General features: G+C 40.2%; 1 long non-coding RNA gene across 1 annotated transcript in view; it reads left to right on the top strand.

Annotated features, from left to right (window-relative positions):
• The first annotated feature begins 539 nt into the window (after nt 1-539).
• Nucleotides 540-23888, top strand: part of LOC139038625 (uncharacterized) — a 31893-nt gene continuing 8544 nt past the window's right edge. Inside the window, exons 1-2 of the long non-coding RNA XR_011491647.1 lie at nt 540-840; nt 2458-2527. This is a non-coding gene — a long non-coding RNA (uncharacterized lncRNA). The remainder of the gene's footprint in view (nt 841-2457; nt 2528-23888) is intronic.

The following is a 23888-nucleotide window of genomic DNA, read 5'->3' as shown; positions in this document are numbered from 1 at the left end:
GCGGTCCTTCCCTCCTTGTCCCCTGGGTCCCTTCACACCCAGCTTTCACCCTGTGCTCGTCACTCGACCTCTTCATGTTCTCAGCCTCACTTCCGGCAGCCTGTGATCTTTGCAAAGCAAGAAGCTGGATCCTGTTGGTTTCTGTCTCCATCCCACGCTGCTCAATCAAGGTGGGAAGGAGAAGAGAGGGGAAGTGAAGGAGGAGGGCCTCGGATGTCTCACAGGTATTGTTACTTGTGCTTGCGAGGTCAAACTGGACATCTCCCTGCTTCCTACACCCATTCCGCACACACCAGGCTTTGTTATCTCCTGGCTCCTCCATTGCACACGCCGTCTGTTTAAGCCACACACCTGAGGTCTTCCTTGATCCTCCCTGTCCTTTCCATGACACATCTGTCCTTTAGATGCAGCCCTGGGCTGGACCCTCGCGCACTCTCTGCTCTCAGGCGCTGCCCTCCTAGGCTTCCGTCACAAAAGCTTCCGACAGGTTCCCCGGAAGTTCCTCCATGTTCTTGCCGCCTCACGATGTCTGCATACAGACCGAGTGCAGTGTTCTTCCGCCATGCCCGCTTGGGCTAACTCCTCCTCATCTGTTGAATCTTACTTTAAACATGACTTCCTCAGAGACCTTTTTCTTATTTCCCTTCTCACCCTCTTCTCATTCTCCTTGTCAGTTCTCCAGAGAAGCCCACTTCTGACATACTCGCACATCACAATTTGGATTCTCTTGTGTATTTCTTTGTCTACTTTCTCTTTAGAAAGTATGTTGCATGGATCCTATTCATCCCTGGGTTTGCAGCACCTGGCTTTCTCAAGACACTCTTTCTTCCTGCTATTTGAGTGAGTAAGTGTTAGTCACTCAGTTGTGTCTGGCTCTTTGTGACCCATGGACTGTAGCCCGCCAAGTTCCTCTGTCAGGGGGATTCTCCAGGCAAGAATATTGGAGTGGGCTGCCATGCCCTTCTCCTGGAGATCTTCCCAATGCAAGAGTCAAACCTGGGTCTCCTGCACTGCACGTAGATTCTTTGCCATCTGAGCCACGAACGAAGCCCCATTCTTTTTTAAGTAAATGACTTCTAAAAGAGTTCACACAATTCTCACATGATAGCATATTTGTAAGTGGGTTTTCTTCGTATCTGGTTTTTTTTTTCCCTTGTGATGAGTGATGGCCACTAGGAAACGTACTCACTCATGAGATTCACTTCCTTTGGAAGGGTAGAGTTCAAATAATATGTGCATCTTTCTACTAAAATTCACTTTAAAAGTAGAGGACTCAAAGACTGTCATAAGTGCAGATCCTAAAAATTAAAAATGCTCCAATAAAACAACAGCTAATTCATACATAAAATCAAAACATGTTACCACTGTACTGAAGTCCAAAAATGAGAAGAGATCCAGACCCTATAAACAAAGTGTTAAATGACAAAAATTCAGCATAAAATAGAAGAAACAGTAAATTTCTGACTATCATTAAAAACCCCCATGAAGATCCAGGTGTTTAGAATTTCATAATTAGACAAGCCAAAGCAATTGTCCCCTTTTTAAACTTTTCCAACTGATTTTACTTTTTATCCCAGCTCATGCCTTCTCATGATAAAACATTATTATTAAAATTATATAAATTGTATCAGTGTTGTTTTAAAGTCATATCTGAAATGGGTGTAGTTAGCTAGATTCTTTGTGTTCAGCCTGGGAAGGACTCTGGGCACTTCCCTGCTGTAAGGTTTTGCTGCATGTGGGTCCTTTGTAAGTAGATCTGGTTGTACTTCATTTCCAGCTGTTGGTACTTAACACAACTAAGATGCTCTTGAGAACACCAGATGGTCCAATCATGGAAGTTTAAAGAGTGGGTTTCCTTTGGGGTTTTTAGTGCCCATGAGAAGTTTACCTTATCCCGCTTTTGAATGCTGAATTTTTATCATCATAACACCTTCTCAATAAGATCTGAATTGTTTCTGGTTGGTGGACTTCAGGAGAGCCCAACATTATTGATTTATTTATTAACTGCCATGTGTTACCTAGGTTTTGACAGAGCATTTGAATTCTCCCATTAAAAGCAAAAATGAATATGGTTTGAAGCATTTTTTAGGTCTCATGATTTTATGATGAATTCATGAGACAACAATTCAGATTGAATAGTAGAAAAATATTCCAGCTGGGAAATAACACCTCAAGGGAAGAGGGAGAATTCCCTCAGCTTGAGTCAGACTGGTTTGGATAAAGCTCGGGCAGGGGATGAAACAGGGAAGTCAAGCCAAGGGGAACTGGCCCTACATAACCCATCGTGGTCTTTCCATCTCTAATTTCTGAGTTTGTGAGTCTTGTGGGAATTTTTCAACCCATAAAATGAGCCCCTTTTCTGTCCCTCATAATGGCTTAATGAAATAAACACTCATAAAGATATGAAGTTCCCAAAGATGAGATCTGAACATCAACTTTCTTTCTTTTACCTGGCAGTGGAGGTTTACCATCAGTGTATCAGTCGTGTGACCTCTTGGAACGTCCCCAACCTCCTCTTCCACTGAAGGTCAGAACTCTTGTCATTTGATTCTTTTAAGTGTCCTGATGCCTAAGTGCCTAGTGATTGAAGAAATTTAAATGTTACATGTTTTCTAACACTTGGTAAAGAGATCATTGGAGTTTATCAGCTATTTGTGATTTTTAACTAAACTTCTGCAAATCTGTCCAAGGACAGAGAGACCCTTTAAAAGGAAGGTTTGGAGGGGTCTTAAATAGCAAGCTTTTTGGGGGGCTTCCCTGGTGCCTCAGACAGTAGAGCATCTGCCTGTAGTGCAGGAGACCCGGATTCAATCCCTGGGTTGGGAAGATCCCCTGGTGAAGGAAATGGCAACCCAGTCCAATACTCTTGCCTGGAAGATTCCATGGACTGATGAGCCTGGTGGGCTACAGTCCATGGGGTTGCAAAGAGCTGGACATGACTGAGCAACTTCACTTCACTAAACAGCAAGCAGAGGTGGACAGAGCTACTTTGACTGCTAAAATTAGATTAAAAAAAAAAGCACAAAAACCCAAACCAAACATATCTGATGGCAAACATGACATGACAAAGATTTGTTTCTGTTGGAATAGAACTTGCTTGTTTTTAAAGTATCCAGGTCGACCCTGTGGTCTTTCATCAACAAGACGAAGGCAATAGTTACTTCCCCTGTTCTTTCCCTGGTGAATCTGACAAGAGGTGGCCTGGAACCTACTTGGGTCTTGTTCTTTCTTTTGTGATAGTTTTATGACCACTCACGCTGTGCTCAGTGTATTTTGCACTGGAAATAATGTAAGGGTGGTATGTTCTTCAAGCCTGAGCAACAATAAGTTCTATTCTTCTAGGTTGAGGACTTTGCATACCTGACATACACGTGAAGTAGAATTTCCTTTGCCCACTTCCAATGCCCTCTTTCTTGGTCCAAGCTTGACTCTCCTGAAGACTGTTTCGTTTCCTATGACTTTTATCCTTGGCACCTCTGGTGTAAGAATAAAGTTTCTCTCTGCTTTACAGTAGCATATAGGAAAGTCAAAGAACATGGATCACTGAGGAACTGCAGAGAACCAGGATGGATGTGTTGTAATTTTATACTTTCTTGTTCAATTTCTTTCTTTTCTGGAAAATATGCATGCCCCTAAGTAAATTTATGCTTTGGGAAATGCATATACTTTCAATGACTCAAACACTTAAAAATGTGTTTGTTCACTGGGGCAAGCAATCATCCCAAGTGTACCGAATCCCTCCTGCATTCTCACATTCCTGCACAGCTCATGAGAGGGGGCCAGCGAGAGCTCTCAGCTGGATCCACACACCTGGCTTGGATTCTTGAGTCTTCACACATTAGTTATGGAACTTTATTCCACTGTCTCCAAGGCCACTGTGTTTTTAGCTAAAGAGTGGAGACAGTATTACCTGCTTGAGGTATTTCACAGAGCAGTTATGGAAATCTATGGGATAATGTTTGTCCAAGGGCTTAGCGTGATTAATTGGTTGGGTGTATCTATTATCATTATGCAAAAACTACTAATGACAAAGACATTTATAAATGGAATAACCAGTAAGGCATGGTTCTAACCCTTACAGGCTGTTATTAAAAAGATGGAATTCCACGTTCAGATTGTCAGAAAGGTCGCACTAGTGGTAAAGAATTAGCCTGCCAATGCAGGAGATAGAAGAGAAGTGGATTTGATCCCTGAGTCAGGAAGATCCTGTGGAGGAGGGCATGGCAGTCCACTCTAGTGTTCTTGCCTGGAGAATCCCATGGACAGAGGAGCCTGGAGGGCTACTGTTCATAGGGTTCCAAAGAGTCGGATATGTCTGAAGTGACTTAGCACACACATGCAAAAGAGCGGGAAAGGTGTAACCTTGAAGAAGGAAAGGTGTGGCAGTATAGATGAAGATGAGACAGTAGAAGCAAAGGGAATGCAGCTTGAGCTTACTTTTATGCTTAATCTGTGTGAGTTTTTACAACTGTGGCATTTCTCCTCCCTCTATTGTTATGTATCCTTGCATAGAGTGTATATGCATATATATACACACATATATAAATATATAAGATTATGCATAATTATATTGTTATGGTATAACAACAATATCATAAGATGAAGAGAGGAAGACATTTATATGATATATAGCCTTTCTATCATACTTTGAGAAAGTAATGTTTTATTTCACTGGGTGTATGGAGACATGATTTGACTTAAGCTATAAATATTTAGAACGATGAGATCTTTAAGAATAGAGTTTTGCTAAGTACATTTCCCATTGTCTCCTGAGAGCTGAAAGGGCTGAGAAATGTGTTTTAAGACAAGAGTACATCATCCTGTCAATACTACTGATTATTTTACCAACTCAGCTCTTAGATACATGGCCAACACCCAAAACAGGAGAGAAAAAAAGTGACAGTGGCTGACAGATATAAAATATCCTTTCTAACTTCAGAACTTGGGATTTTAAAAATATTTATAATTTACAAGAATAAACAATGAAGTAATGGTCCATTGGGTTCTCTGTGGCCAATTTGGACTTAAAACAGTGGTGGGTCACTCTCAAATATCCAAAGTTCAAATTCACTTTGGATCATGACCAAGACATTCAAATAGATAGATGAAGTTTTTTAAACCTCTGGAGATTGGAAATGTGAGCTGGAAATTTCATGTGCCTTCATGGTATTTTTGATTCTTCTGGTTTGGGCAGAAATGAGAAGTGAAGTTTAAGTTAGGTGTTTTAGATTACTGAAAAATAAATGGATGGTGTCCAAATAAGAACTTTCAAGTATAAATACTCATTGAGCATGCCCGCCTTCTAAAGTTCACAATCATTTTATAAAACAGTCCTCAGGATCTGTGTTAACTTAATAGCTAATTGATTCATTCTTTCAGATAGTAAATAGAGGAGAAATTACACTGTTGACTGAGTACTCTCTCCATAGAATTATTCAACTGATCCTCCAATTTTAGAAGTGATTTGAAAAACACCTCCACTGTCTTTATTTTTTTCTTTCTGGATATAAAAACAAGAATCACACCTTCCCCAGTTCTTTATAGTTATTTAAAGTACTGAGTTCTACTGGGAGGGAAATCACACCTCAGTTGGTTTAGGTACATTAAGGCTTGGTCTCCACAACTGGAGATGAAATGGAGCAAGACTGAAAATATAGTGAGTCTGATTTTCTGGAAAATGTGGGTGTCCTCTCATCAGGGCAAAACAGGGATGACACTGCTAGGTACACGCTATTTGTCTTGGTGGTAAAGATGAACTGTGGCAAGTCAAATCAGCTGAAATTTGGGGGATTGATATGAATTAGCTGAAATGGATAAAATGTACACATTCGGCATCATGTAGATCATAGAAAGAAAATTTAATTGGTTCACAAGAACGGAAAGTCTGATTAGTTCCCAAAGGTACATTAAGATGTCCTCCTCTGGGCTCTCACATGTCCTGAGTTTGAAAACATATGCCATAAACTTGGAGTTCATTTCTCTTTCCATGGCATTGTAGTTTAATTTAAAGTAGAAGTTCAGAAAATAGGATCCAGCCCTTCAACCAATAAACAGGAAGAGCAGTTTGCAATACTCTTTATTTGCAGCTGTTCCTTGCACAGAGTAGGTGATCAGCAGTACATGCTCATTGAATTTAATCTCTTTCTTTGGGGCAACATAATTCAGGCTCAAAAAGCAGGCCTTAAATGAAAATTCCAAAGTGAGGTCTCATAGTTAAATTGTTTTTGTGTCCCTCTACCCTATCCCACCCTCAATTCAAGTACCTGAACCCAAGAATCGAGGGCAGATTGGAAATCTTCACTGAGAAAAAGGAAGGATTTATTCTCCTAATACAGAACACAAAGCAGACACCGGCTCAGGTTCTGAACCCGCCATCCCCTAGCTGCCATTTTCAGAGTGCCTTATGTATACAGCTCCTCAGCAAACCTTGCAGGGGTTTCAATGACGTACATGATGCTTAAGGTGCTAGAGATGGGACAGCCTGCACAGTGTTTCCTGGATTCAAGGATGGATCAGGTCTGTCAGTATTGCTCACATACTTGTAAATCTGTGTTCTCTAACTGCAAATTCACTATCTTGGGATCTCTATAGCAGAACCCAGGAGTCTGTATGGAGCAGGCATGACCCAGGCAGACAAGTATGGTGACGATAGAGTTTCTTACATGTATATGGTTCATTTCAGAAACCTCTTAAGATTTTTAGCTGAGGTATGAACTTAGCATTCTGGAAATAGTCAGCATATTTTTGAAATCTACCTATAGAAGTCAGAGAATAAGCATTTCATATGTTTTATGAGAGGCTTGTTGGGGCCAGAACAAAAATTATAAATTGCATCATCGATGTAAACATGTAAATATATGCTTGTGTATGATGATACATGCATGTGGATGACTATAGATGAGTATAGTCTGATCAATGTCATGTGTATCTATTTGTTTCCTTTTTTTGGTGGCACCACTCAGCTTGTGGGGATCTTAGTGGGCTACTATCTATAGGGTTGCAAAGAGTCTGACGTGACTGAGCACAGACCGCAAAAACACAGCAGTGAAAACACCAAGTCTTAACCATTGCACCTCCAGGGAATTCCCTATGTCATGTGTATCTTATACACAGCCAAGTATGTTTCAAGTTGCCAGTAATTGAAAGGGGTAAAAAATAAGCTCTAAGTTGTTCAACATATGAGATCAACTTTATATTCTGAAATTAATAGACTGTTGAAAGTGAAAGTCACTCAGTCGTGTCCAACTCTTTGTGACCTCATGGACTATACAGTCGATGGAATTCTCCAGGCCAGAATACTGGAGTGGCTAGCCTTTTCCTTCTCCAGGGGATCTTCCCAACCCAGGGATCAAACCCAGGCCTGCCACATTGCAGGGGGCTTCTTTACCTGTTGAGTCACAAGGGAAGCCCTAATAAGGCTATTGCATTAACAGTTTTTGTAAAGTATAATTACCCCAAACTTTTAGTATTATCTTACTTGAGATGTGTGCGTACTACTGTGTATGTTTCTAGTTTCTTTCTTTCTTTTGTAAAATCTTCATTGTTGTTCGTGTCATGTTTGTTTTTCCCCAATATGTAATATGGGTGAAATCTTTGGTTAAGGCCAATTAATACAATGGAGATCAACATTCACTATTTACATTTAAATTATTTTTATTCTACATGTCATTTAAGAGTCCCTTGGACTGCAAGGATATCAAACCAGTCAATCCTAAAGGAAATCAGTCCTGAATATTTATTGGAAGGACTGATGCTGAAGCTGAAACTCCAATACTTTGGCCACTTTATATGAAGGACTGACTCATTGGAAAAGACCCTGATGATGGGAATGACTGAAGGCAGGAGGAGAAGGGGACAACAAAGGATGAAATGGTTGGATGGCATCATTGACTCGATGGACATGAGTTTGAGCAAGCTCCAGGAGTTGGTGATGGACATGAAGGCCTGGTGTGCTGCAGTCCATGGAGTTTCGAGGAGTCAGACCCAACTGAGTGACTGAACTGAACTGGTAGGTTAGGAAAGCACCACTTACTCTTTTTAAACCTCTAAGTTAGCATTTCACTCTTATGTTTTGTCTAGTCTGTAATCAGTAGAATTCTGGAGAGGTTTTCTGTTTTGTTTTTTTTTTTCTCATTCTCCATTTCTATTATATGCTCATAGTCATTTGAGGAGGCTTGGTGCACCCCCAAGGGAAGTTGTGATTCACCTCACACCCATGGCACCATTTGCAACAACAGACAAAACCATGAATTCAGAGAGGTTTGAACTTCTAATGTCACTGCAGGGTGTTCTTCTTACCCTTGAACTCTTCATTTTGGCATTTTTGTTCCCCAAGTCCTTGACTACTGATGTATACAGGAGAGCTTTGGAAAGCAATCCCTCTCTGCCCTGCTGGAAGATTCTTCCATCCTGGAGTAGACAGCTCATGGTGGCTTCTTCTGAGTCCTGATGTGGTCTCCAAGGCTCACCACAGCCTGACTTCTCACACAAAACAGGAGTTTGATATGAAGTCTTATAAAAAATGCTTTTCTTTGATGGGGTACGGAATGCTGTGTGTGTCCTGGCCAAGCATGCTATGACATCTTTAGGGAACTTTTACAAGTTTGTTAGGCAAGCTTTCCCCCATAAATCTAGTAGTTGGCCTTGAAAGACTGTCATTTTTTTCAAGGTGCTCTTTAGCTAAAGCACACTGCAAACATGCCCAGTATTTCCTTACACACCTGATTCCTTTTCAGAGTCCATGAACTCAGCACTGTGAAGCCATATTTGAAAAATAATTTAATGTCACCATTCAGTTGGCTGTCAGTTACAAGACATGAAATTCTTCCGGGGCATCTTGGGACACACTTGCTTTCATTCATTATTAAAAGACATTATGGGTAATTGAAAAACTGAGCTTTTCAGGGAAAAAAGCTGTTCTGGGGCTTAATTCTGACTTTGGAGAACTTATTTAACTCTTGCAACTCAGCTTTTCTCATAAATATAGTGCTTTATACTATATTTGGCATATATGTAGACTCATTGGGATGACTAAATTAAAAATGTATATAAAGACCTGAGCATATAGTAGGTCTTTCAAAAATGTAAAATACAAATGTATTAAATACATATTTTAAGAGTTTTTAAAATAAGAAATCTTGTTATATATTATTATAGCTACTTTCCTTTTCTCAGCATGGGATACTGGGAAATTTCTCTAAACTATGAAAAACCTCTTCTCTTCTGTTACCATCAAGTCTGAAGTGATGGAAAGCTTTGCATTAAGAAGAGCAGTGCCAAGTTCTCAGGTTGACAACGGTTTCTACCAATTAGACCTGAAAAGGATACAATTGACTTAAAGGTGACTCTCACTTTAAATAATTAATCACTGCCTATTTGAAAACTGGACATCATGGCCAATTTTTATTTATTTTATTTTACACATCACTCCCTTCTTTCCAGAAATTTTTCAGGATACTAAAAATAGTCTTACCCTAAACCAAACCGAACTGGCCTTCTGATTTTTTCATTACACTCGACAGTGTTCTCACTGCTCTAAATCTCCGACTAGCATGCCAAAAAGTTATAGAGAATGTGTTTTGTTTATTTGAACCAAGCCAATGACCTTTTCAAGCATTCTCATCATGAACTGCATATTACACAGAGTACCTTCTGTGCATAATGAACAAATAGGATCAAATTCTGGGGCCTTATGGGATAAAACTACATTTCCCCTTAGGTCGTCAACTTTTAAACGAGATGTTCTGCAGAACAGACAATGTTGACATGACATTATGGAGACACATAATGACGGGAGAGCATTTTGTCACAATGGTGATGTGTGAACTTCAGAAGATTTGGATCCCAAGTTTGAACACGCTGCCAAGAATGTGGCTTCCTTTTTAGAGTATCCAGATGTCTCATGTCTGTAGAACTGGGCTTTTCAAATTGTTTATTTGTTGGTTTATATCAGGACAAGAAAGAGTACATTGCCTTCTTGAATCTAATTCAAGTCACTTCCAGAGTCTGAGAAACATGCCATACCTTCAGACACTTATTTTTATCTGCTCTGTGGCTGGCTTTTATTGACTGGATCAAAGCTAGACTTATTTTAAAAGAATAAGCAAAAATAAAACCAGAAATCTCCTTATGTTAAGCCAAGTCAAAGGTTTAAGGTCGTTTCACAAAAACATTAGGGGATGAAATAGAAGAGGGGACATCATCTGAAGCTTTTATAAGTTGATGCTTCACCATAAGCACCAAAGGAAATCAAGCAGAATCTTCATGGCTTTTCTCCATTGTGTACCGAAGGTTTCATATGTTGGTTCTGCCTCAGGGTTCTGTAGACAACTGTCTCTGTATGCAGATTCCAGCAATGACCATAAGTAATGGCAATGGAATTTCCAAGGTACATATTTGTCATTTGATTCATTTTTACTGTCATTTACTGTCATTACTTATAATAGCACCATGAGTTTAGATATTATCAGAAAATCACGAATCATTTTTCTCAACTACATAACTTCTTGGAAAATCTGACCAGCCCCAGGTCTTAAAATAGGGAGACCCGATGGTTCAATTTGGAAATTCATGGAAACTCATGGTTTGTTCCTTGCTGAGCCCACAGTGCACAGAACTTGGGGCTCAAGATGGTTGCAGCTTTCATATTTATTGAATAAATGAATGAATAGTTCACACCAGTGTTATTAGTTGCCTACAATTAGTAAAAAGTCTGGTACTTTAAACTTTCAGGAGTGAGGACGGACCTGTCTCTGATATGACCCCTGGGTGATATGATGAATTGCTGACCCCCTTCTTTCATATTGGAATTTCATATATTCATTGTGAATGTATTTCCACATATTATAAGCAGTTATGATTTTCATAATTTTGGTTGACCAATCTGAAGCTCTATTCTTCATCTTTGTAAAAGAGCCATCAAGCCTAAGAAATTATAGAAACCTTAATGAAGCCATTGTAATCTCATAACACCTTCCAGAAAAACATTAGCAATAGGTCACAAGTTCCCTTAAAGGTAGGTTTCCCTGGTAGCTCACACAGTAAAGAATCCACCTACAGTACAGGAAACCTGGGTTTGATTCCTGGGTTGGGAAGATCTCATGGAAAAGGGAAAGGCTACCCACTCCAGTATTTTTGCCTGGAGTATCCCATGGAGATGGAGCCTGGCAAGCTCTATTCCAGGGGGATGAAAAGAATAGGAAATGACTGAGCGACTAACACGCATTACCTAAAGACACCCTCTTTACACCCAGAACTAGAGCAGTGATTGTGTACCAGCTCAAGAAACTTATTTGAAAACTTGAAACAAAAGGTAAGAATCTTTGAATGCAAGCTTGCACTGAAGTCTAACATCAAATTACATTTTTAGGTTCATTTTTTTGGATCAGTGATATAGTAAAAAATATGCACTTTCTCAGAAAAAAATAATTTAGAGACATCCTAATATATGCTTAGGTAATTGATAAAAAATCTTAACAAAGAACTGGGAGAGATCTTGATTGTCACGTAAGTCCATCTTCCTATTTTGTACAATACTTATGCCACAAGAGAGGAAAAAAAAATATTGTAACCACTTTGTGCATGTTAGCATTGTATAAGCAATGGACACATCCTGGGGAGGGAGGACAAATATATCTACAGAATATCTGTGTGGTGCCTGACTGTCACCTGTTTCATTCTCTCAACAATGCTATGTAAGTGTTAAGTGTTGTGCACTCTTTTTATTTTTATATATGTGAGTCAGCCACTTCCCTGTGAAGATTAAATGAGATAATGCATGTAAAAGTGTTATCTAAACTGCAAGTCGCTGTATCACTATTAGATATTGTCAGAGCCCAGGAATGTATAAGAAATCTCCGGTTCCTATAGATTGGAAGACTCAGTGATCTGGCAGCAGCAGGCTGCCTGCCCTTCCTATTAGACCATGACTTGGGGAGAGGGGGCAGTCAAGAGCTGATTAGTGAAAAATTTGTTTATTCTTGGGGGATTTCATTTTTCTATCTAGGGCTTACTATTGAATAATAAGCCTTCTTCTTCTTTGTTTTTTTTTTTTTGGCTTTCTGGCTTATCAAGTCCTGTGAGTCAAGACTGGGGCTGAATCTGGTAGCAGAGCAGAAGAAAAATCCATACCCCTGCAAGGGGATGTTGTAATTGAAAAAGAAAAATGAGGATGCTGGCAGAAGAAGCAGTTTCTAAAGCTTGAAGTGAATGGAAAACTTTGCCTAAACTCTGACTCTGGGCCCAATCACTATCAGTATGAACACATGAATATTTCTGCAGCTTCTCCAGAATAGAAGACGGCAGTACAATAACAGGAGAGTGGCAGGGTGAGTTGCTGAGCTTCATGAACAAATCAGGTTCTGGTGATCCAGGACTGGATACACTGTGGAGGTGGTTAGGCAAGGGTTAGTTGGGATTTAAGAAAAGGGTCCTTTGCTTTAAAGCCTAAGAAAGTCATTTGTGTTTTGCTGCTAGCTGCTCAGTCATGTCCAACTCTTTGCAATCCCATGAACTATATAACCTACCAGGCTCCTCTGTCCATGGGATTCTCCAGGTAAGGTTACTGGAATGGGTTGCCATTCCCTTCTCCGGGGGATCTTCCTGATGCAGGTATTGAAGCCAAGGTGTCCTGCACTGCAGGCAACTTGTGCCTTAATTTTACAGTGTAGGTCCTCAGAGAAGGGTGTGTAGGTTGGTAAGACTATGATGTCTTCTGTCAGCTGCCTGGAGAGGAAGGCACTGATCTTTGAAGCATGGAAAATTGAGTTCAGGTGGTGTGAAAGTAGACAATCCTTTTGGGTTTTACATTGTTCAGCAGAGCAAAAGTTGTACTCAAATACAACTATCTGAAGATGTAAAGTACTGCTCTCAGTCTCGTAGAAATATGAAGAATCCCTGAAGTTCTCTAAATCAAATGTCCGTGCCTATCCCAATCCTACACCAATAGAACCCAACCAATCTCTCAGTGAGTGGAACTTGGACAACTATAGACTTTTTTGTTTGTTTGGTTTTAAGTTTCCCAAGCGATTTTAATTGTAATCAGGCTTGAGAACCATTGACTTAAAAGTCTCAAGAGAAAAATTTGCAAGGAGATGCTATTCTATTCGAATCACCTTTCCCATCCTTACTCGACTGACAGTTATGCAAGAGGATGTATCAAATGGCAATTATTAGGAAGGAATTATTCTGGCAGGTAGAAACACACCATCTTGTTGGGTCTTATAAAGTCACCACTTGCTTCCTAAGGTTTGTGGTCTGTTCCACATTAAGAATGAGGAGGTAATGGTTTAAGAACCCAGTATGGTCTGTTTCATGGGCACATGCTGTTGAGTTTTATTTCTTTGATCATACAAAGATGGTCTTCTCCCCTCTCCTGATAACTCTCAATCCCCGGACTTAAGTGGCTGCCTCCTTTTGAAATTAACCAGCCTACCAGCCTCTCTCACTGATGGCCACAGATGGCTACTGACATTGTATAAACTGCATTGATGTTCCTTCTTTGAATCCACGGGTTGTAAACATTTTCTGCTGGATTTAGGTTATATTGGAATGCTGGACACAAAATTTCAATAGTGTTGGTGGACACAATGACTAGTGTTGAAAGTGGATACTGCACAGTTCCAAAGGGATCAAGAATCTAGAAGATATTCAGATATTTGAAAGTAATTAGGACAATGGAGCCATGTAACGAAGACTTGGGAAGATTCCTGTTGCTGTCTTTTCACTTTCTTTATGTTCTATGCTAGGAACTCTAACCTCTCCCCAGTTTCAAAAGTTAGGAGACGGAGGGGGGATCAGGATGGGGAATACATGTAAATCCATGGCTGATTCATGTCAATGTATGGCAAAAACCACTACAATATTGTAAAGTAATTAGCCTCCAACTAATAAAAATAAATGGAAAAAAAAAAAAAAAAAAACTTAGGAGAGAGACCAGTCAAAGCAGAACTGGCCAGAACCTGGGGTTCTGACAGAGTACCAGACATTGATCTGGGAAGAAATGCATCTTTAAAAAGTTTAGACCTCCAGAAAGGCCCAAGAGTAGTTGACTAGAGCCTATCAAAGCAGGAAGGCACATTAGGGCTTCTTGAATGTCTTGCACTGGGTGTGGAGAAATGTCTAAGACAGAGCAAATAGCGTCTTTAAGCACAGCAAAGCTAATGGGAACCGTAGTCTGGAGCATAAGAGTTATGAAAAAACTTGCCAGACTCCAGGAGAATTTACTCTATGGCACACCAAATGGGCGTACCATGTAGTGAGAAAGGCAATGAGTTGAAATTGGACTCCTAGGCAGGAGGAAGTATACTAAAGAGACTAACAGTTAAAGCCTTGTCCTTTGGAAGAGGCCTGGGGTCTGGCCTCTAGAAATGAGGACTAGATTTTGTCCAGCAGCCAAGGGGACCTCATGTTGGCTCATGAACTTCTTGTCTATGGCTCCCTGAATTCCCCCAGCCCAGGGTAATGGGATAATTTCCAGAGTCATCTCAGGCCCGGACCTGTAGGTTGGGGTTAAGTGGTTCCAGCTTCTAAGGTTAGAAAGATATAGAGGCAGGAAACTAAGGAGATCCTCACCATGAGTAATTTTTTTATTTTTCAACTCAATTCTTCTTTCCTCCCGCAACTACAGTTTAGTGAAGTGGACATATTCTAAGAGTATGTTCAGAGAAAGAGATTGACTAAACTATTCAAGTTAAAGAGGGGCTACAGCATTGTGGCCAAAGTATTTACCGCTGGAAGTGGTCAAATGAATTTCATGTTCTTTTATGTTCCAGAGTATCTGATATTATGTGGGACACATAATATACTTTAAGTGCATATTGATACATACCAGAAAGACATGGCTATAATAGAGGTGTGTGTATGTGTTTGGTCATTCAGTTGTGTCCGTCTCTTTGCCACCCCATGGACTATAGCCCACCAGGCTCTTCTGTCTATGGAATTGTCAAGGCGAGAGTATGAGTATTGGAATGGGTAGTCATTCCCTTCTCCAGGGGATCTTCCCAACCCAGGTCTCCCACATTGCAGGAAGATTCTTTACTGTTTGAGCTATTAGGGAGGCCCATAAAAAAGGTATAATACTGATAAAATATGGCATTTCCAAAACCACTACTATCCCATCCCAATTTATTTTCAAGTGTGCCCTTATCTAAAATGTCTTATTTTTATTTAAGTCTTTGCAAAACCTCATTCTTATTTTCTCACTTTAAAATACAAAATCTTAAATACTTGGAAGATATATTGCTGCCATATAATTCACAGGCACACACACACACAACAATAAAAGAACCAACATATTGCTGAGTTAGCAACTAAATAAACAGCTAAGTACACCCCTTTTGTATCATTAAGTAGCGTGCATTCTTAAAGTGATAATGGAACTAAATTTGGAGAGAACAGACTGGTAGGTTTCAATTTATTTGTTTCACAATCACAGCCTCAAACTGAAGGGAAAATTACGCGGCAGTTTGATAAATAAAGCCCTATACATTCACAAACAAAATGCAAAATGCAAACTTCTAGAACTTCAAATAATCAAGGATCTTAGATTAATTCCATCAGTGGTGGAAGAGTTTTTTGTTGTTGGGAATTTGCTGGAGAATTTAGTATGAAAGCACTCTAACTAGTGTCTGATTATATCAGTGTCTCCATTTCCTCTTAGAACACACATCTGTTGTTGTGGGGGCTTTTCGGAGGGGAGAGTGTGGTTGTGGTTATTATGGAAATACGGCAAAACCAAATATTTTAAAGCAGATGAGAAGAAATCCACAGACAGTTGGCTCACAAATGTTGCAGGCTTTCCGCATCTCGGCATAAAACAAGCAGCGGTAACAGCAGTGTTCCTGGTGGCCCCTGTCTTATCTGTTTCCAACACTGGACTGCTCTTGTTAGTTAACTGACTGGAGATTGTTTCCCCCTTTATTCCCTCGCTCTCTTTTTTAATTGTTGTTACTCTGTTTTGCCTGAAAGCTGCAGTATCTCACTGTTCATTATTCCTGCTTCAGTCAAATCCTGTCCAAAATTAACCCACAGCGTGCTGGAGTTATTCCCTAGCTCTGCTTCTTCCTACAGAAAACACACGACATGGACCTCACTGTTGCTCTTAAAAAGTTTACAGATTCTATAGGAGTAACTCTTTTAATGAGCTCAGTGCTGATTTTACCTGCCTGTGTTTCATATTTAAAATTCCTAACTAACATTTAATATTTAAGTTTCCAATTATTGACAAACTGGTGTAAAATTCTGGAGTCCCATCACAGTTAAATCCTCTCTCTCTCTCTCTCTCATACAGACCTAGTTCTACAGAATCCGTTTGAACTTTAGTTCCACATTTTCTGTCTATTTTACTCATATTTTCTACTCTTTAAAAGAGCCTTCCGAGACTCCAAGTTCAAGCTGTAAGACAGGAGAAAAAAAAAGTCAGCATCAAGGAGAGAGGGGGACTAGTTTCTTCTCCCAGCATCAGATTCCAGAGTGTTCCATCTGAATTAAGTGCAGCTATCAGAAGAACCATAGAAATGGGAAGGTTGCTGTTATAAATTAATGATTATTTGCTGTGCATGTTAGAATGGCTGTTTGTTCCACATTTTATTGTGATGTTTTATTCTTATTCAGGGCAACAGTAATTGGGTCTTAAACATGATAAACTATCTTAAAGCTGCATTGGTAGCTGAGCTGCCTACAGCAGGTTTTTAACTCTAGTTAAAGGAGGTTAATCAAAGCTAATGAATCTGTTTTATCCAATGCCACAAGTGTATCCAAAAAATATGCAGGAGGTAACTAAAATCCAGACTGTTCAGCTGGAAATGCAAATGCGTTTTCAGCATAGTAATTTTCAGCATTTTTGATGGTCCTGGATGGATGGCCCATACCTGCAAGCCCAATACTTTCCTTAACTTTCTGCTGCTCACTCTTCTGCCATGAAAAATTACATATATATGTATATGAGCCTTATGAATATACAAGGGTGGAAATGCAATCCCACACAGAGCCTTTGGTGTGAGAATATCAAGAGACTGTTGCATTCAGAAGTTCAGAATAGCTCTGCTCTTTATGAAAGAATATGAGGAGCCCCTAATAAGGCTAATTCATTAAAACAAGCGTTTGTTATTAAAACACACCACGCACGACCACAGGCATCCAAGCCAGACAGTGTGGCAATTAAAGTTGCCTCCCTGCAAAACTCGGGCTGCCCACCAACTCTCGCCCACGAGTTCTGTTTTGTTTTCTTATTAGGAATGACATTGAAGAATGCAAGTTCATAATTTGTCAGGCAGCCGAAGACGGATCATTCTCTGGCCGTGACACCGTTGTGTCCCCTTTCAGTCAGAAGGTTTTAAAAATTCAAATTGTCTGCCTGTGTCCTTTTGCAAGGCTGGGGAATCCACCTTGCTATCTTGAACGCTGCCTCATTGCACTGGGAAAAAAAAAAAAAAAAACCTCACAGCTAGAAATCATCCTCTAAATGTCTAAATTCACAGTGGTGGAGAGTTTTTCATCTTAATCCCAGCATTTACGGAAAACACACACACACACACACCCTCGGTCTGCATGGACACCTTTCCCCCCTTGGCTACTAGTGGTGGTTTGGAATGAGATTCATAGCGACTCAGAGGGCTGCTGCTGGCCTGGAAAAACCCCCTGCCTATAAGGCAGAAAGGAGGGGGCGGGAGCACATTGTAGCTTTCCACCCAGCTCTCTTTTTAAACCTAAATAATATTTGTACTTTGGGGGGAAGGGTGTGAAAACGGGATGGACCAAGAAAGCAAGGCAGGACCCAAGACTCCAGAGATGGAGGAGAAAAAAAAAAAAAAAGCCCGAGGACTGAATCTAGCTTTGCTCCATGGAAAGCCTCCATCACAGGTTTCAAAAGCATATTTTTTCAGTTTCACCAGCCACAACCCCCTCGATGAAAACTAGTTGTGAAATTCAGTGCCTGTTAGGCCTCAGCTAATTAGAAAAAATGGGCTTTTTTTTTTTTCTTTTCCTTTCTTTCTTTAGCACCTTTTCTTTCAAGCATTTAGTCTCAGGAGGGGAATCCAGGCTTTTGGCCGGGCTGTTTTGAAAACACGCCTTTGAATGCCTCTCCCTAATTCACGCCTTTTGTTTTTCGGCTTTTGTGTTTGCCAGTTTGACCATATAACATTATACATCTGGTGTATAGCTTGTTGGGGCTTTTTTCTCCCAGGGATCCTATGCATTCCCTATAGGATCCTCCGGGGCTTCAATTTGAGCGATCTTGTAACAGAAAGGGGTAAAGGAGTGCAAGGAGGCTGGGGGCAGGCAGAGAGAGAAATGAGCGAAACCGAAAAAAAAAAAAAAAAAAGTTGAAAAGAATTCTTTTGCTCTGGTCTTTTCTTCTCACTGTTGCGACTGGACCCTGAGTCAGCCGGCGACAAGGCCTCGGTGGGAAAATTGACGGGGCCGCAGAATAGATAACTCATTGGAATTCTGGCAACATATTCGTAAATAAAACAAAAGTGGAGAGGCGGGCTGGGGGAGGGTGCGTGTTTCTGGGGAGGCGCGGGGCTGCGGGGGTCTGGAAGGACCCTTCCAGGGCTGGCTCCCCGACTCCCCTCTCGCAGGGGACATCTAAGATGGTCAAAGGAAAGGAATTCAGACTGTGTTGTCCAGGCTTGTTAGGCAGAGTTCTTGCAGCTGGACATGTTTATTATTGCAGCTATCAGGGTGCTCTTGCAAACACACGTTCCAAGCCCCAGAGAGCTGAAATAATCCACCTTGTTTCTTCAGAGCGGGCAGGCAAGTTCTGTGCCTCCGAAGGGGTTTCTTTTTAAAAAGGAACATTCCTGTGCACGATATTATTTTTTTCCTCCTCTTCAGAAAGAGATGTCCCCCATATTCAGTTTGCATCTGTCTCTTCCAGCCCCTACCTCCCAGGCACACTTTTGACAAAACAGCTTGGAGGGGTTTTTTCTGGGCGTGATGGTATTTGCGTATGTTTCCTAATGGCAGAAACTCTCAATCTTCTAGCTGATTTTGCTATTAATGTACATAGTGCGTAATCTGGCCAAGATCCTGTCTCAGTTTCCCTGTCTGCAAAATGGACACAGCAAAACACCAAAGTCAGAATTTATAGTTTCCTGTATATTTTGAGTTCCTTTTCATAATGGCTTTGTTTGATACATATATTTCACATATCATGTATGAAGAAACTCATCATAAAACCCATTATAAATAAATACATCATGTCTTGATTTGGGATAAGATAAAACCTAGAATAAATAGGAAGACAATATGTTTGTAGCTGGTGTTTGAAGCTAATACCAGCATTCTTTTCTTTACTGCTGAACAATTTCAAAAGCAATACTAGGCATGAAACAAAACAAACTCATTTCAGTGCAAAGCTTATGAGTTGTTTGTGTTTCCCTGAATTCAGTGAGGGGGTGGGTGGGCAGGGAATTTATTTTAAATATAGAAGTGAAGAAAATATAACAGAGTCGGCAGAATATCTGGGAAGGCTGTGCAGCTCACAGTACAGAGTTTATTAAAGATGTGATGTAACTTGTGAATGTAGTTTTCAAAAGTAGTCATGGAGAAGACTGAGAGATCTTACTAAAAATGCTATTTTTGGCTTACATATTTGTAATTCAGATTACCAGCTGATTAACCCTTTGATAAGAGTTTCTTTAGTTGGAAATCCGTATTCCCGTCTGTCCTTAATCAGTCTAGTCACCTGACCAATAATACAGATCCAAGGGTAAACGCAATTAAATTAGAAACTGTTTGGAAGAAATGGTGAGACCTCTTTAAAAATATGCATATTTTTAACTAGGACACTTTGCTGTTCCAATCAAACACATAAATTATACAATAGGCTAATTTTCAAGAATCTGCTTTTTTTCCTAAACATCATTCAGATGGGTAGAAAAACGCCTGCTATTCAATATTGAAATATACTGTAATTCCCTTGGAAAAGTAACTTACCTTAAGGAACAATTTCACTTAACAGACAAAGACTATTTATTTACTCTGAGTTTCCTGCAAGGTTGTCTGTTTTTTGTTTTTGTTTAAAATGGTTTCAGAACATGGAGAAGTAAGACCATCCTCAACTGAAAGGAAAACAAAAACAAAAATCAGGGACTTTAAAATTCTTCAATGAATTCCTTTGCTTCAAAATGTAAAACTGTCCCAGCAAGAATGTCACAAAGTGTAAGCACAGAAGGATATGTATTTTACTGAAAACATTCTCTCCATAACGTCCAAAGAATACACAGAGAATGAGCTGCTCTTATTTATATGACAATGTCTGTATTTATCATATTTTCAAGTATGCTTAACAATCCAAAACCATTTTCTAAAAGATGTCTTAGTTGGACTAAGACTCCTAACCCACCCACCTGCTCTTTTAGCTCACGAGTCTTGATTTGGAGAAAAATGTCCTTTATGTTTCTGTGAAGACTGGCTTTATTTCTAATTAAGTGGGAGTTTAGAATTAGAGGTAAACCTGGCGGCAGGTCCTCGAGCAGCAGCAGCAAAGTAAAAATGACGAATAGCAGTTCCCCACTTAAGAAAATAACATTCTGTTGATTGACCAACACCCTTTAAATTTTAGCTCTTAACAACTCTTACAGAAACAGGAACTGCCAATAACAAACCTGATTTCCAACGTCCCCAAGGTAATAATAATCCACTAATTTGACTACATCCCAGCTGGCCCTCTGTAACAGTTTCTCTCTGGTTTTTGAAGCAGAGAGGCCTTATCTTTGGAGGAAAAAAAAAAAAAAAAAAGAAAACACACACAGGGAGGGTGGGCAGTGAAGTTAAGGAGTGTGGAGAGAAAACACATGGAAATTTAATGTGAAAGTTTCTTGTTTCAATAAAGCTGTTAGGTTTGGCATGAAGACTGTTATCAGATGGTTCCTTTGACATTACTTGAGCCTTTCAGTAAGTAAGACAAGCCTGAAGGATTAGGTTGTCAACTTCAGCCTGTCATCTTTAGGAAGGGGAAAAAAAAGTTTCTTTATTTTTTCTTTCTTTTTTTTCTGGTTGCATCTTCCTTCACCAGCTTTGGGGACTGCAGGAGAGGCATTTAAGGTGTAGAAGACAACTCCGATCCCACACTGATCATGAATGTTCTGCTTTTAAAGATGAGTGCGCCAGCTGAGCTCTAAGGCTAATCACCCTGGGCAAGTATGAATTTATCTAAAGAGGATTTCATGTGGAACCCCCTGAGCCGGCCGCCAAACGGATGACTGCACACTTTAAGAAAGTTAGTGGGCCTTCTCCCAATCAACTGTCAGGCCACATAAAAGGTTTGGAACGCGCTGACTTAAGCAAACGATATTTAGCCATCTAAGGAGACCAGACGGCCCAAGATTTTGCTTTGTTGGAGCTGACAGGAAATATTGATACGTATCAAGTAACACTCCTGATGTAAAAGGGAAGATGTGATTCTTTTCGGCACTATCTCTATTTACAAAACTGTCTTGTGCTTTGGAAAGAAGGTGGGGGCAGGGGAAATGCCAAAGCCAACACTTCACTTGGGTCTTTGCCAGCTTTCCTGGGACCGCAATTTAGTGAAAATAGAAATCGAACTACATCTACCTTTTTTTTTTTTTTGAAACAAAAGGTGTTAGAATTGGAATCTGCAGGCCCTCTGAATGTTTAGATGATGGGTGGACCTTGTCCATCACCCCAAATCTATCCCTTGAGTTGATTAACTTAGAAAGCCTGCCATGGATTACGTTTTGGTGTATAGTATGCCGGAGTGTCTTCCAAATATCTGGCTCTCAGGCCTGAAAATCAAATGCTCTGAACAGGTCCTAGGAATTGAAGTTCTATTTTCATGAGTAATAATGTTCATGATCCAAATGATTCATCACTTTCAGTATTTAAACTACATGGGTTGGGTGGAGGGTAATCTAATGTCCTGTACTGGCAAAGTCTAATGGGAACACCGAGGTTTTACCATAGAATAAAGGTTGAGTTGGAGGGTTTCATTTAAAAGGGGAAAAAAAAAAACACCCTATTTTATCAGAAGACTAAACGTTCTCCATCAGTAATGTTGTGCCTGAGGTGATACCTTGAAGATGCTGGAGGTGGCAGTGTTAATGAAACACCCGTTGGCACTAAACAGCATTTCTAGAATCCTGATTGTAGCACTAGAAAGGAAAGTGAAATTTGTAACAGCACAATAAACAAGGGAAACTGCAGAAAAGAACCTGCTTGTTCTGAGAGGAAGATCGCTTCCAGTTAAACAAAGAAATTTAGGGTCGTCTGCTTTTCATGAAAATCGCATACATATGGCCTTTGAAATTTGTCACTGAAGACGTTTTTTTGCTCTAAGGTAAAATTCACCACTTTATAGCTTTTCAGCTGCAAATCTCTGGCTTTTTTTTTTTCTTTTCTCTTTTGGCCTGCAGCCCAATATGAATGTATGATCACTAGCACAATAGTTAAACATCTGAGTCTTTTTGAAGTGCCTTCAATGTTACAATGATGTGATGGTTGATTGCCTAGCCGTCCCTTTAGAAAAGAACTTCATTCTGCCCCCTAGTGGTAGAGATTAAAGTTTAATGACTACTTCATAATACAATAAAGCCTTCCTGCTCCACCTTTTCCCATATTTTAAAGAACATTCTGTAGGGTGGGAAGTACTGATGAGTTTCCTCATAATCAGTAAAATGTATATTTTCAAAGGGAAACTATACTGAATGGATTGTTCTGCAAGTCAGAGGACCATTTCATATGCCTTTCATGCATTTTGCTATATACACTGCCACTATACACTGTCATTATTCCCACCACCAGATCCCTCCTGGAAAAATTCTGCAACATCTTAATGGAAGCTTTTAGCCAAGAAATGTATGTTATCGCCAAAATAATTGGAGGAAGAGAAAGCATTCCCTATTGTCAGATGTTGTGGAAGTTTACCTTACTTCTCAGATGACTGTTTTTGAACAAAAGGTAACCGAAGCAATTCTCACTAATTACAGCGCCGGTTACTTCACAGGTCACATTTCCTTAGGGTTCCAGTTCATAAAGTAAGGCATGTATCCCCAGCATAAAAAAGGCTTGTGATGCCGACAAGATTTTTGACATGGGAAATGTTGATCATGCCCGGTTCTTTTGGAGCTGACAACAAAGTAGAAGGGATTTGTTTGGGTTTTTATCCTGTCCTGGCTGTGTTTTCTTTATGTATTTATTTTTTAATCTTTCGTGGAGGGTTCATATGCTGCATGCAGGTGGAGCATATGAAAGCACGTGAAATCAAGCCCTCGGAATGGAGCAACCGTCCAAGGAGCGTATGTGTTTAGGTCTTGCAGAAGTGAAAGCTCACGAGGACGGAGATGGAGAAGGCTCCGGAGGAGGAGGGCTCCACGGAGAGTGGACAGGGCCTCTGGACCGTGTGTAATGTGTCAGCTCGCGTCTGTGCCACCATTGTGCAGCCGATGCTGGAATGCAGGGAAGGCGCTGGTTTACTGAATGAGGAGCCATGTAAATTCCAGCTGTCAACATGTGATCAGTCCTTCGGACAAAGAGGGAGGTTTTCTGCTTACCCACATTTGATTTCTAGTCACAGCTACACGTTTTCCCTGAGTTCTTCTGCTGACCACGCTGTGTCTCTGGGTCGCCCTTGGTCACCCCTCCCTTCTCAGACTGCCTCTACAGGTTCAGTACCTGGCTTGTGAAGGTGTATGGACTGCAATTCAAGTGCAGGAAGTCAAGATTTTTTTTCAGGAAATAATGCTAGGTTTATAGTGACGTCCACAATCACTAGTATTTCTGAAGGAGTAGACTGGCTATTGTTTCATTTGTTTCACTGTGATAGGCCAACACTTTCTTTAAAAAAGAATAGTCCAAAACAAATATTAATATACCCAATGGCTTTTCTTATTGCAAAGCACGTCAACGGGGTTATAACCATGTCA

Source organism: Odocoileus virginianus, chromosome 16, assembly GCF_023699985.2.
Source record: "Odocoileus virginianus isolate 20LAN1187 ecotype Illinois chromosome 16, Ovbor_1.2, whole genome shotgun sequence".
Taxonomy (NCBI): Eukaryota; Metazoa; Chordata; class Mammalia; order Artiodactyla; family Cervidae; genus Odocoileus; species Odocoileus virginianus.
The sequence above is the reverse complement of the archived record's forward strand: the minus strand, read 5'-3'. Positions and strand labels throughout refer to the sequence as shown.